Source organism: Staurois parvus, unplaced genomic scaffold (genome assembly GCF_062004578.1).
Source record: "Staurois parvus isolate SC_StPar_1 unplaced genomic scaffold, SC_StPar_1.0 ptg000048l, whole genome shotgun sequence".
Taxonomy (NCBI): Eukaryota; Metazoa; Chordata; class Amphibia; order Anura; family Ranidae; genus Staurois; species Staurois parvus.
This window is the reverse complement of record NW_028317844.1, coordinates 22,038,258-22,050,033: the sequence shown is the minus strand read 5'-3', so window position 1 is coordinate 22,050,033 and position 11,776 is coordinate 22,038,258. Positions and strand designations below refer to the sequence as shown.

General features: G+C 38.7%; 1 long non-coding RNA gene across 1 annotated transcript; it reads right to left on the bottom strand.

Moving 5' to 3' along the window:
* Window positions 1–1,142: 1,142 nt before the first annotated feature.
* LOC149470382 (uncharacterized) lies at window positions 1,143–1,618 on the bottom strand. The gene is made up of 2 exons (XR_016309183.1): window positions 1,522–1,618; window positions 1,143–1,416 (listed from the first exon to the last, which is right to left on the bottom strand). It is a non-coding gene; the product is annotated as an uncharacterized LOC149470382 (long non-coding RNA).
* Between the last annotated feature and the right edge of the window lie 10,158 nt (window positions 1,619–11,776).

Below are 11,776 nucleotides of genomic sequence, written 5' to 3'. Positions count from 1 at the left end.
GGTGACAGTATGTAAAAAAAAAAAATAGTGAAAATAATTTTTTTAATTTTTTCATTTTCCGAAAAATTATGACAAAAAATACAACTTCAAAAAACTCGCCATGCCTCTTATGAAGTACGTCGGATTGTCTACTCTGCAAAAAGGGGTCATTTGGGGGATATCTGTACTGTTCTGACATTCTTGGACCTCAAGATATTAGATTGGCTGTCAGTACTTCAGGATTGATCAATATTCAGATCTATACCATAGTTTGTGAACTCTATAACTTTCCTACAAACTAAAAAATACATCCTAATTTGGGTTATTTTCACCAAAGACATGTAGCAGAATACATCTCAGCCTAAATTTATGAAGAACAATTATTTATTTGTAAACGTTTATAACAGAAACAAAGAAAAATGTGTTTTTTTTTCAAAATTTTTGGTCTTTTTTTGTTAATTTAGCAAAAAATAAAACCCCCAGCGGTGATTAAATACCACCAAAAGAAAGTTCTAGTTGTGTGAAGAAAATAATCAAATTTTAGTTTGGGTACAATGTTGTATGACCGCGCAATTGTCATTCAAAGTGTGAGAGCGCTGAAACCTGAAAAATGGCCTGGGCAGGAAGGTGTAAAATTGCACGGTATTGAAACGGTTAAAGAGAGTTCTTTATGCTAGCACCTGGCTATAGATATTTTTTTCTCCACAGCATTAAAAGAGAACTATGGGGTTAAAAAAAAATTATACTCACCTAGATGCATCGATCAGATGCTGTCCCTTTCCGGCTCTGCATTTAGAACTGAGTGATCAAACACCTCTGATTGCTCAGTTCTCCCCTTCTGCTCTGAGCAGAGAGCCTTAACTGTTATTCTCCGACTCTCTGCTCTGCCCTTCCAGCACTCACTGGAGCACTGGGCTGTGGAGGGGGCAGGAGGGGCTGGCTCAAGCTCAGGTCAGGTGCTGGTCCTAACAACAAAGCAGGAGCAGGCCACCAAAAATGACACTAATTGTTAATGTCAAAGACACATCTCCGACTCACTTATATAAGTGTGGATACATAAACCGAGGGAACAGCATACTAAACAATATGATAGTGTGACAAGAACACACCTATCTAAAAAAGAAGGTTTCTAAGTAATCCACGCGGAGTAGTGTGAATTCAAATGAATTTAACAATACTTTATTTGATCACATAGATCATAGGGAGGTTAAACATGAGCACGGTGTACATATGAAAAAAATAAAATCATGTTAAAAAGCACTTAGCGTCTTCAATTTAGGGTCATCTTAGCCAACAGAGCACCATATAAGGCAGAGTGGTGTAATGATGAAATAATTATCCTGGATTTCCGTAGGTTTCCTGCTTAATATTTGTGTGAGCCGTGTATTCAGTGGGTGTGTTCCCAGTGTATATCAGGGACCTCCTGGAATGTACAAGCTGGAACACAAAAATACATGGTATGTATCTAGCAATATGGAGACCAAATCACATCCAAAATTAACCAGACCTCCCTCCACAATAGTCAATGGATACTGCTGTTACCTTCTCAAAGGTGAAACTATCATACCCGCCTCTCAAGTGTAGGGACTTCCTGGATAGCCACCCCAAATGGAACAAGGTCCACAGTACCAAATGATTCTGAGGATATATATAGAAAAAATTAAATGTGTAGATCTTGGGCATCAGGTACCCCGAAAACAAAACATATATAAAAATGTGGATATATTACCATCAATGAGGATCAAGAAGACTCTTGTCGACTTGAACTAAGATCAGGTCCTTGATGCTTTTTCACAGATGCATGTGGGGGTGAGGGACCAGGTATACACAGTGCGTGGATTTCAAGCACATATAATGTGTATATAGCATATAGCAGGCCGTAGATACCTAAGTTTAATGTACCCAATAAAGGGTTTCCAAAAATTGCTCAATTTGAGAAGGTTATTTGCGGTTTTTAAAGGATATGGCTATGTCACAGCAAAAAATACCTGAGTAGGATAGCGTATATATATATATATATATATATATATGTAGATTCTCCTCCTGAGAGGAATTCCAAAAAATTCCCCGAGTATAAAGGGTAAATTAGGCCCATGAATCATGCCCTATTAACGCCATGTAGGCTCTGTAAATCTCAACAGCCGTAAGCTTTTAAAATAACTTGCCACCGGTGGAAGATATGTTTCCCTGAGGGATTGCCGTTTGCGAACCGCTGTGATAGTAGCCCACTGGTAGTTCTCAGAGGGTCTTGGGCCTACCTAACAGGGAGCTGTGACACCGCCGTTCCTTCCCGCCTCGTGGGCGCCGCACCCTGTGAAGACGCCGAGCGTAGTGACGTCAATACGTTGACGCGTTTCGTCCGCCAATCACCGCAGACTTCGTCAGAACTGGGGGCTGGTCCTAGCTTCTGGGTGGATCCCAACCATATGGCCAGCCGTTGGCTTAAAACAGGTCACAAGAGTGCAGAACGATCTGCACTCCTGCAATTCATAAGAGAAGTATAGCCAAAAGAGCTTCTGCTATACTTCTCCTTTAATTACATTACTTACATGTAATGAGGTATGTCCTACAATGCCCACTTTTCTGGATTCTATTTAACTCTTTACTCTTTAACTCTTTACTGTAGGGCTGTCTGGTCCTCCTCCTGCTGCTGACATGATTTGTAAATGGGGGAGAGAATCCCCTGACTGATCAGACTTTTTCCCATTCACAGACTGTATTACAGGCTGTGAAATCAGTGAACCGGATAGCGTATGTACTCTCCAGCGCCTCAGGATATGCACAGCCAAAAGGGAAGCCAAGGGTACCAGGACAGCGACAACCAAAGGAAATGTTCCAGGGGTGCAGCCCTCCTCAGACGGGGAAATCAGCCACTGGATAGAGAGAAAACAGGTGGCGCACACACCTAGTGCATTATCCAAGGTTTATTGTAGGAATTAAATCATAAAAACATACTCACAGACGAAGCATGTATCTAAAAAGCATAGGTTTCATTGCACGATTGTCCTCATTATTTTATTAATAGTCTTCATGATCATAATTTTTCCACCACCATAGTTTATGATTATGTTCAGTTTCTCATGTGCGGTGTGAATTTGGATGTTTTATTTATTTATATATACAGATTCCTTGCGATCAGTTAAACCAATACAATTACATCAGTATATCACATATTTTTAATATACACCCGCATCAGAGGGTGTGTGGTTTTTTTTTTTTTTGTTTTTTTTTTTCTTTCTTCTCAGACTTATTATTCATTAGGTTCATGTACTCTCATTCTCCCCCCCCCCCTATTTTTGCCACATTCCATACATCACACAATACTTACCACATGTCTGTATCCCCCTTCCCTCCTCCTCCCCTCAGTTCTGACATGTTGATCATTACATTTTCAATATTCATTACAAATATATTTGCCCTCTTGGTTCCCCTTTTCCCCCCCCTTTTTTCCTTGCCCCCGAAGTCTGCCACTTTCATAGGTGCATTTCCATTATAGAACATATCACCACAACACCACATTCACCCCCTCCAGCCATCCTCCACATGGCTATGCTGACTCATTTCCCTTCTTCCCTCCCCCCTGGGAGGAGCCTTGCAATCACTGCACCTGTTCATGTTTTGTTCCAGGGATACCAGGCATGAGTCATCCGGAGTTTACTTCCTGTCTTGTGGTTTGCATTCCAGCAGCCATTTCCCCACAGGTATAAAAGCATACTCCCACACCATCTCACTCAGGCATCAACAGCGAGGCTCTTACTTCACTTTCCATTCATCATACATCAGAATCAGAGGTATCTACACCATATTCATATGTCTCATCCATTCACTTAACCATTGCCTCCTAAAGGTCATTCATTTACCCATACACACACTCTTTATTTTATGTTTTCTAATGTTCCCAATTTTTTATTTATTTTTTTTTCCCCAACAACAGTCCAATATCACTACACAGCACTCACACGGTGCTGACAGTTTGCTCAGCGCTTCACGTTTGAAGAGATATATATGGTCTACAGCCACACTCATTACTTTGAACTGATAATCATCCATTATCCACTAGTCTTATTACTTTTATTTTTATGATGTTTACTAATATTATTATTTTTATCATCATTGCCAGTGTTACTACTATGATTATTTTTATATATATTATTATATTTTTTTAATTTTTTTTTTTTTTTTATATATTTTACTTTAGAAAAATGTTTTCTATTTATCTACATTTGCAGGTGCTATATTCATGTATTTTTAATAATTTTTTATTTGCTCTGTTTCTTAGTGCATGTATATATCTTTGTATATGTGTATATGCATGTGTATATATGTATGTATATGCGTTTATAAAAACTACAAAAGATTGCACTTTAAATAACCCCCTCCAACCCCTCACCTTATAACAAGTAGAGGAGGTGGAGCTTTGCTCCCAAGGCATCTAGCCCTGGTTATTTATTACTTGACCTCCATACAGGTTGGTCATCAGCTCTGAGGAAAGGGATTCGTCCCCGAAACGCGTCAGCCATTTGACCGCACTGACAGTGAGAACACCTTGCCTGCCGTTGTGGCCATTGTCATTTTTCTATGCTTTTTAGATACATGCTTCGTCTGTGAGTATGTTTTTATGATTTAATTCCTACAATAAACCTTGGATAATGCACTAGGTGTGTGCGCCACCTGTGAAATCAGTGAAAGACATTTTCTCAATGGAGGAGAAGGCAAGAGGGGGTGTGTCCCTGCTGGATAATCTTTAGTGCAGCTGAGCCTGGATACTAGAAGCTGTTAACCCTGTCAGCACTGGAAGTTCAGAAGCAGGAAAAGGACAGAACAGCCATGCAGTGACGATTTCTACAGAATCCAGCACCCTGAGCATCATGAGACATGCAGTACTTCATTACAGGCAGGTAATGTAACTACAGCTGTAGAGAAAAAAATGCTTTTTTTTTTTTAAACTAAACGTCAGTTTTAACATTACACAAAAGGGGAAAACTACCTGAGATTTTTCCAGTTAGTAAAAAGGTATGCATCAGTTTTAAATTTTTAGGCCTCGTGCACACAGGACATTTTTGCAGCCACGTTTAGGAGCACCAGCCTTTTGTTTCTTTTTACTGCTTCCAAACAGCCCTTCATGTTATCCTATGTGGCCATGCACACACAGACTTTTAGAAGCTTTAAGTAGCAGTAGTGTTTACCAGCAGGTAAAAACAACCAGGGCCAGTGCGTCCAGGACCAGCATAGTTTTGGCAGAAAAAATGCTTGACGTGGCTGAACACGCCTAAACCCACCTAAACAGGTCTAAATGCTAGACACATTTAGCACTCGAGTGTTAATTAATTAATTTCAATGGCTAGAATAAATTATCATTCTGGCCAATTAAATGAATTAATGTCCAAGTGCTTGAAGCTTGTAAATGTGCCTAAATGCTTGTAAAAGCGTTAGATACTTTTTCAGGCTGCTGCCAGGAGAACAGCTTCTAGGAGAGTCTTTTTTTAATGTCCTGTGTGCATGAGGCTTTAAAGTTTTGCTATGTGAATAGGAACATGTAAAAAATATAAAGTAGGCGTTCTTTCAATTTGGCTGCAAACGTGGAAATACATTTTAAGTCTGATAGGTACTAGGCTGCAAATTAGTTCTCCAATTTCAAGGAAATTAAATAAAGAATCTTATTCTGTAAAAATATGCAAAAGGCGGCATACACAGGCCACCGAACCTTTTTTGTAATTTGAAGGTCTTGCAGTGCAATAGTGAGATCTGCTGGTTACTGCCTCTCTGATTATGACATAACAATCGTAATAAAGACTTGAAAATCATATCTTTATAGTACATAGCAGGCCTGCTTTTACTGATGCAGTAAGCCTTAGAGGGCTTTCATCTCTCACAAGGAAAAGGTGAAAAGAATGGAGTTCTGAAGAACAAATAACAGCCCACCAACCAGAACTTTGACTAGTATTAACAATAACAAACAGCTTCAAGGTAAACCCTTGGTCAATGTGGATGTTGAGCTTGATGCATCAGCTTGATGAATTTTGTTAAGTCCTCCTTTTAAGATTTATCTAAAATTAAAATACATTTTAGGACGTTACTGACACTGTGGAGTTTTTGTCCTAAATTTTTCAGTCCGCTTTCATCCCACAAAAATGTTTACAGTGCAAATGCTTTCAGGAAGTGTGGCATTCATATAACATTACATTATTATTATTGTTATGTCTGCATGGAAAGACTTGGTTAGTGATGCAGAGTAAGATTTCAATAGAGGTGCAATTTAAATACCATTGGTATAACCAAAACTTCTAGCACCGCTAATCAAAAATGATTGACTTCTCTTTTTGCCTCACATGGAAATATTTAAAATCTCATAAAAATACAACTTTAAATTTACCTGAAATGTAAAGGAAAACGTCAAGCACAACTTTTACCATAAATATTTATACTGAAAAGATATTTTCCTATGTATGCTTTCTGTTGCCCGATACAACACTTGGAAAAACTAATGCAACACATTTTTTAGGTATTCTTCTATTGGTTTTGGACAACAGACTAGCCAGCACAGTTATTTATAAAAATACAAATTTCAGAGCACGTACATACATTTTGTGTGAATGCCAGCAAAATCAAATGTTCTTAAGCTATGTTTTCTCCAGGTCAGATGTTATTCATTCATAAGAATGGTGTGACTCAAGATGGAGCTGATAAGTATTTATTTTCTATTACCATCAACTGCTTCCATGGTGGATCAGGGGATGCCCCCCATTCCCTGTCTTAAGTCATTTTTTAAAGTGAATCTCTCATTTGTTGATCTCTAATACTATAGATATGCTTATTTTTGGAGTGGGGGGGTGCTTATATATTTAGCAAACTTCAACAATGTGTGAAATGTTTCACACAGAGCTGCTAGTTGACCCCTTGAGTCTGTAGCACCATATTCCCTTTATATCCTCATACAGGAAATTTCACAAATGCTCCTAAGTCTCGCAAGAGTTGCTGGCTTTCTTTTTACAAGCCACAGGCATCACATTACCATAGTAACCAATGAACAATAACAAGTAAAAGACTTGCCCGCATGCATGCATTTTCTGTTACCATAGTAACATATGTACATTGCAACTAGAGATGAGCAGAACAATTTACTCAAGCTGGGATTCAATACTGACATGCTTAATGTGAATATCAAAGTATTTTAGTTTGTGTATGAAGATGTGTTCCAGTTTCAGTTACTTTTGCCATTTAGATAGTTCTCCCTGAGTGTCCTACAATGACTCTTCTTATCTTTCTTTGTGCTGTCCTAGGCTTAAACAAAGCCAATCAGAAGAGAAATGTCATCACAAACAACCATTAGCATTCCAGAAGCAGAGTGATTGCCCTATTCTGATGGCAAATTTCCACTTTTGTAGTCAAACTTGAGAAATCCCACTTTATGTTTGTTATGTGTTCCCATTCACACGGTATGCCTTAACCACTTAAATTGGCTGTAAACCCTTACATATACCCAGTAAAGTGAATAGCCTCAGGTGATACATAGAGATGAAATAAATCCTAATATATATACTTGTTTATCTTTATCTTTACTTGTTTATCTGCAGTCTTCTCTTTTCTACATCCCTTCAGAAATGCTGTATTTGTCAATATTACAGAGGTGGGGGCAGGGAGCTGCAGTAAGAGCTCTGTGAGAACTGATTGGTGGAAAGGGACAATCTCACACAGCACAAAGGAGCTATGTTGTGAATAGATAAGATCTTTGCTGAGCTCCCCCCCTCTAAGTTATCTAATTTGTTGGGAAAACTTAGCAGACATGACTCATGCTGACAACAGAAGAATGAAGCACCAGAGAGAAACAACACTTAGAGCTTTGCAGAGAGACAAGTAAACACTACAGATATCTGTGCTTTGTTCAGATTCCATGACTGAGGTTTACAACCACATTAAGCTCTGGAGGATTTTACCCCCTTCAAGGCCTGACCATTGTTTGCTATTTGGCACTGCGCTACTTTAACTGGCAACTGCACAGTTGTCCAACACTGTACCCAAATGAAATTTATATAATTTTTTTCACACAAATAGAGCTTTCTTTTTGTGTTATTTGATAGCCAGTGGGTTTTTTATTTTTATTATATACATTAAAAAAGACCGAAAATTTTGAAAATCCCCCTCCCCCCCCAATATTTCTTACTTTCTGCAATAAAACATATCCAATATAAAAATTTTAAAAATCCAATTTCTTCATAAATTTAGGCCAAACGGTATTCTACTACATGTCTTTAGTAAAAAAAAAGAAATCCCAATAAGTGTATATTAATTTGTTTGTGTGAATGTTATAGTGTCTATAAACTATGGGATGTATACTAGAATTTTTAATTTTTTTTTTTAAACTAGAAATCAGTTATCAGCGATTTATAGTGGGACTGTAATAGTGCGGCGGAATTCTGACACTAATTGAAACTTTGTGGGTATTTACTAACTGCCACTGACATATCCAGTGACACTAATACAGCAATCAGTGCTAATACTATACACTGCCACTGTACTAATGACACTGGCTGGGAAGGGGTTAACATCTAGAGGCAATGAAAAGGTTAACTGTGTGCTTAACAATGTTTACTGCGTGTAACATGTGCTGCTTTCACTAAGCAATGTGCCTTTTTCTACTCCCTGCCGTCTGTACAGAGCTCTGTGTTTGTCTGTCATTCACTCAGCGGATCAGTAGGTCCTGACCATTAATTATTGGCCGGGACTCACTGATCGCCTTGTGCTGTAGCAAATGACAGCACAGCCGGGGTGACGCATGTGCCCCCTACCCAGAAATGCTCAATCATGTATAAATACGTGACTCACTCAGTGCATAGGGGCCGCCTGGAGTAGTAAAGCTACAGGAGAGGTCTGCAAGCGGTTAATTTTTAAAAAATATTTATAATCTTTTTGACAATTCTCAGGAGGAGGTCTCAAGGGGAACTTCAAGGTTTTTTTTGAACAATTTTAGAGTACGCCTGTCCCAAGTCTGTCCTCACTAAAATAAATGCAAGAAGCCCAGTCTCTACACCCTTATCCCTTCGTTAGGACAGGCAGTGTTCAAATCGAATTACAATTGATAATGACGATCTGCCTATATAATACCGTTAGAGCTAATTATGGCAAACACAGCTGAACAGCCCCTTCATAAACAATGAGAACTACCTAGATTTTATTTTTCCTCACTGGAGGATTCAGAATAGAGCATCTAAAAAGGTAAGCGTTTTTTTTTTTTTAAGCTATGCTATGTGAATGGGTACATGTAACAAATATAAAGTAGGTGTTATCCTAATTTGCCTGCAAAAGTGGGAATACAATTGAAGCCAGATGTTCCTCTTACTGCTACATATCATCGGTCTTTATTTGCCACAGAGGTTCACAATCACCATACACATTGGGAATCAGTTGCTGTCACTTGCCTGTCACTATTCCCTTTCACTTCTTACTCAGTGCTGTGCACAGCCAAAGTGCATTTGGTGACTAAACTATTAATAATTCTTCTCATTTTTCAGTCCTCCTTTGTACGTTAGGTGTGGAAAAAAAGAGGGAGGTCTATTGAGACATGTTTCCATGGGTGCAAGCCACATTTGTCAAGGCAAATATCATCCTCAGACTAACTGAAATGAACACCCACCAGTGACTATCCACCTTCAAAAACCCCACCCCAAATGTAAACACAATGTAAAAACAGTATACATTACAACATATAGATCAGTTTCACACAGAATGTGAAACAGAGATGAGGTGCCGGGTCTAAGTGAAATTTGCTCTTCTCTAGAGCACCCTGCAAGGGAAGATGGGCCAGAGACAAGTGATCACTGGATCTCTTTTCTGCAAACTGGCAACAAGTCTTGCCCCTCAGGAACACCTCACCAAGGGGAGTTTGGAACAGGAAGGCTATAATGCAGACACTGTTCACAAGGACAGGACAAGAGAGTAGTCAGCTCTAGACAGGGGTCCTGGCAGGCAACAAGCAAGACAGTAGTCAGGATCATCTGATTTGGCAACTGGCAGGTAATTATCATAGCAATTAAACTATCAGGTAGCTGGTAATAAGACACAGTGACAGCCACTTCAAAGACTGGTAAGTAGATACCCTTCTGGTCAGAGGACACACCCTGCATTGTTTCTGGAAACTCTGGAAGTAGCGGAGGTCCAAGAAATGGAAATTCTAAAAGACTTGGCAGCGATCCTGTGTTTACTGGAGGTCCTAAGAATCTCAGAAATTCTATCAGCGATCCTGTGCATAATTTACCATTTATACTATATGCTCATCAATGAAAGCTGCCTCACACTTAAAGTGATGAAGTTACAGTATTCCTCATAAAAGGGAATTAAAGAACATAATATCAATAAATATATCCATCCATTTTGGCACAAGAAAACAAAGCAATCATTTTATGACTAGAGGTTAACCCTAACTTTCCTTATATAGATACAATGTTGTCCAAGTCTATAAAGCAACATTTCTCAACCTTTGCAACACAGAGGAACCTTTAAAATAACTTTCTTGGCTCAGGGAACCCCTGCAAAAATGTTCTATATCTACAACTCATTATACATTGTGTGATGGTCATTGGAAAGAATGCTCCTTATCTTGTGGTCATTGGGAATAATAATAATAATAAAAAATAATTGGGAATAATAATAATAACCCCTTACAGATAGCTAAAAAAATCCATAGTGTCAGTGGAAACTTATCTGAGAGATAGAAATTGCTCATTGATCAAGGATCTCCTAGCAATCTCTGGAGGAACCCTAGAGTTCCATCGAGCCCAGGTTGAGAAACCCTGCTCTAAAAGGATCAAAAGAGTCCAATCCAAAATAAAAGGGTATTCCGTCCATCAAAAGCATAAGACCTAAAAAATATACCTCCATTAACTACAACACTGAATCCATGGGAAAGTTTAGAAGTAAATAGTGCTTCCTGGGGCTTTAACGTTTAACCACTTCAATACCGGGCACTTTTATCCCCTTCGTGCCCAGGCCAAATTTCAGCTTTCGGCGCTCTCACAGTTTGAATGACAATTGCGGGGTCATGTAACACTGTACCCAAACTAAACTTTTATCATTTTTTTCACACAAATAGAGCTTTCTTTTGGCGGTATTTAATCACCCCTGGGTTTTTTATTTTTTGCTAAACAAAAAAAAAATCAGAAAATTGTGAAATAAATCCCAAGTTTTTCTTTGTTTCTTTTATAAAATTTAGCAAATAAATCATTGTTCTTCAGAAATTTAGTCCAAAATGTATTCTGCTACATTACTTTGGTAAAAATAACCCAAATTAGTGTATATTATTTAGTCTGTAGGAAAGTTACAGAGTCCCCATCCATGGTATATACAGTATCTGAAAATCGATCAATACAGATGTACTGACGGCACTAATCTCTTCTTGAGGCCCAAAAATATCAAGGCAGTACAGATATCCACCAAATTACCCCTTTTTGGAAAGCACAGTCTGCGGTATTTAGTAATAGACATGGCAAGTGATTTTTTAGAAAATTAAGAAATTTAAAAAAAAATTAACATTTTTGAGAGAGAGAGAGAGAGAGAGAGAGAGAGAGAGAGAGAGAGAGAGAGAGAGAGAGAGAGAGAGAGAGAGAGAGAGAGAGAGAGAGAGAGAGAGAGAGAGAGAGAGAGAGAGAGAGAGAGAGAGAGAGAGAGAGAGAGAGAGAGAGAGAGAGAGAGACCCCTTATCAGAGGACCTACTCATACAGATGGGTGCCCCTATAGGAACGGCCCTTATAGGCATATGTCTATAGTGCCTAATGAGAAATCTGGTCCTGGTTAGCTACCCTAC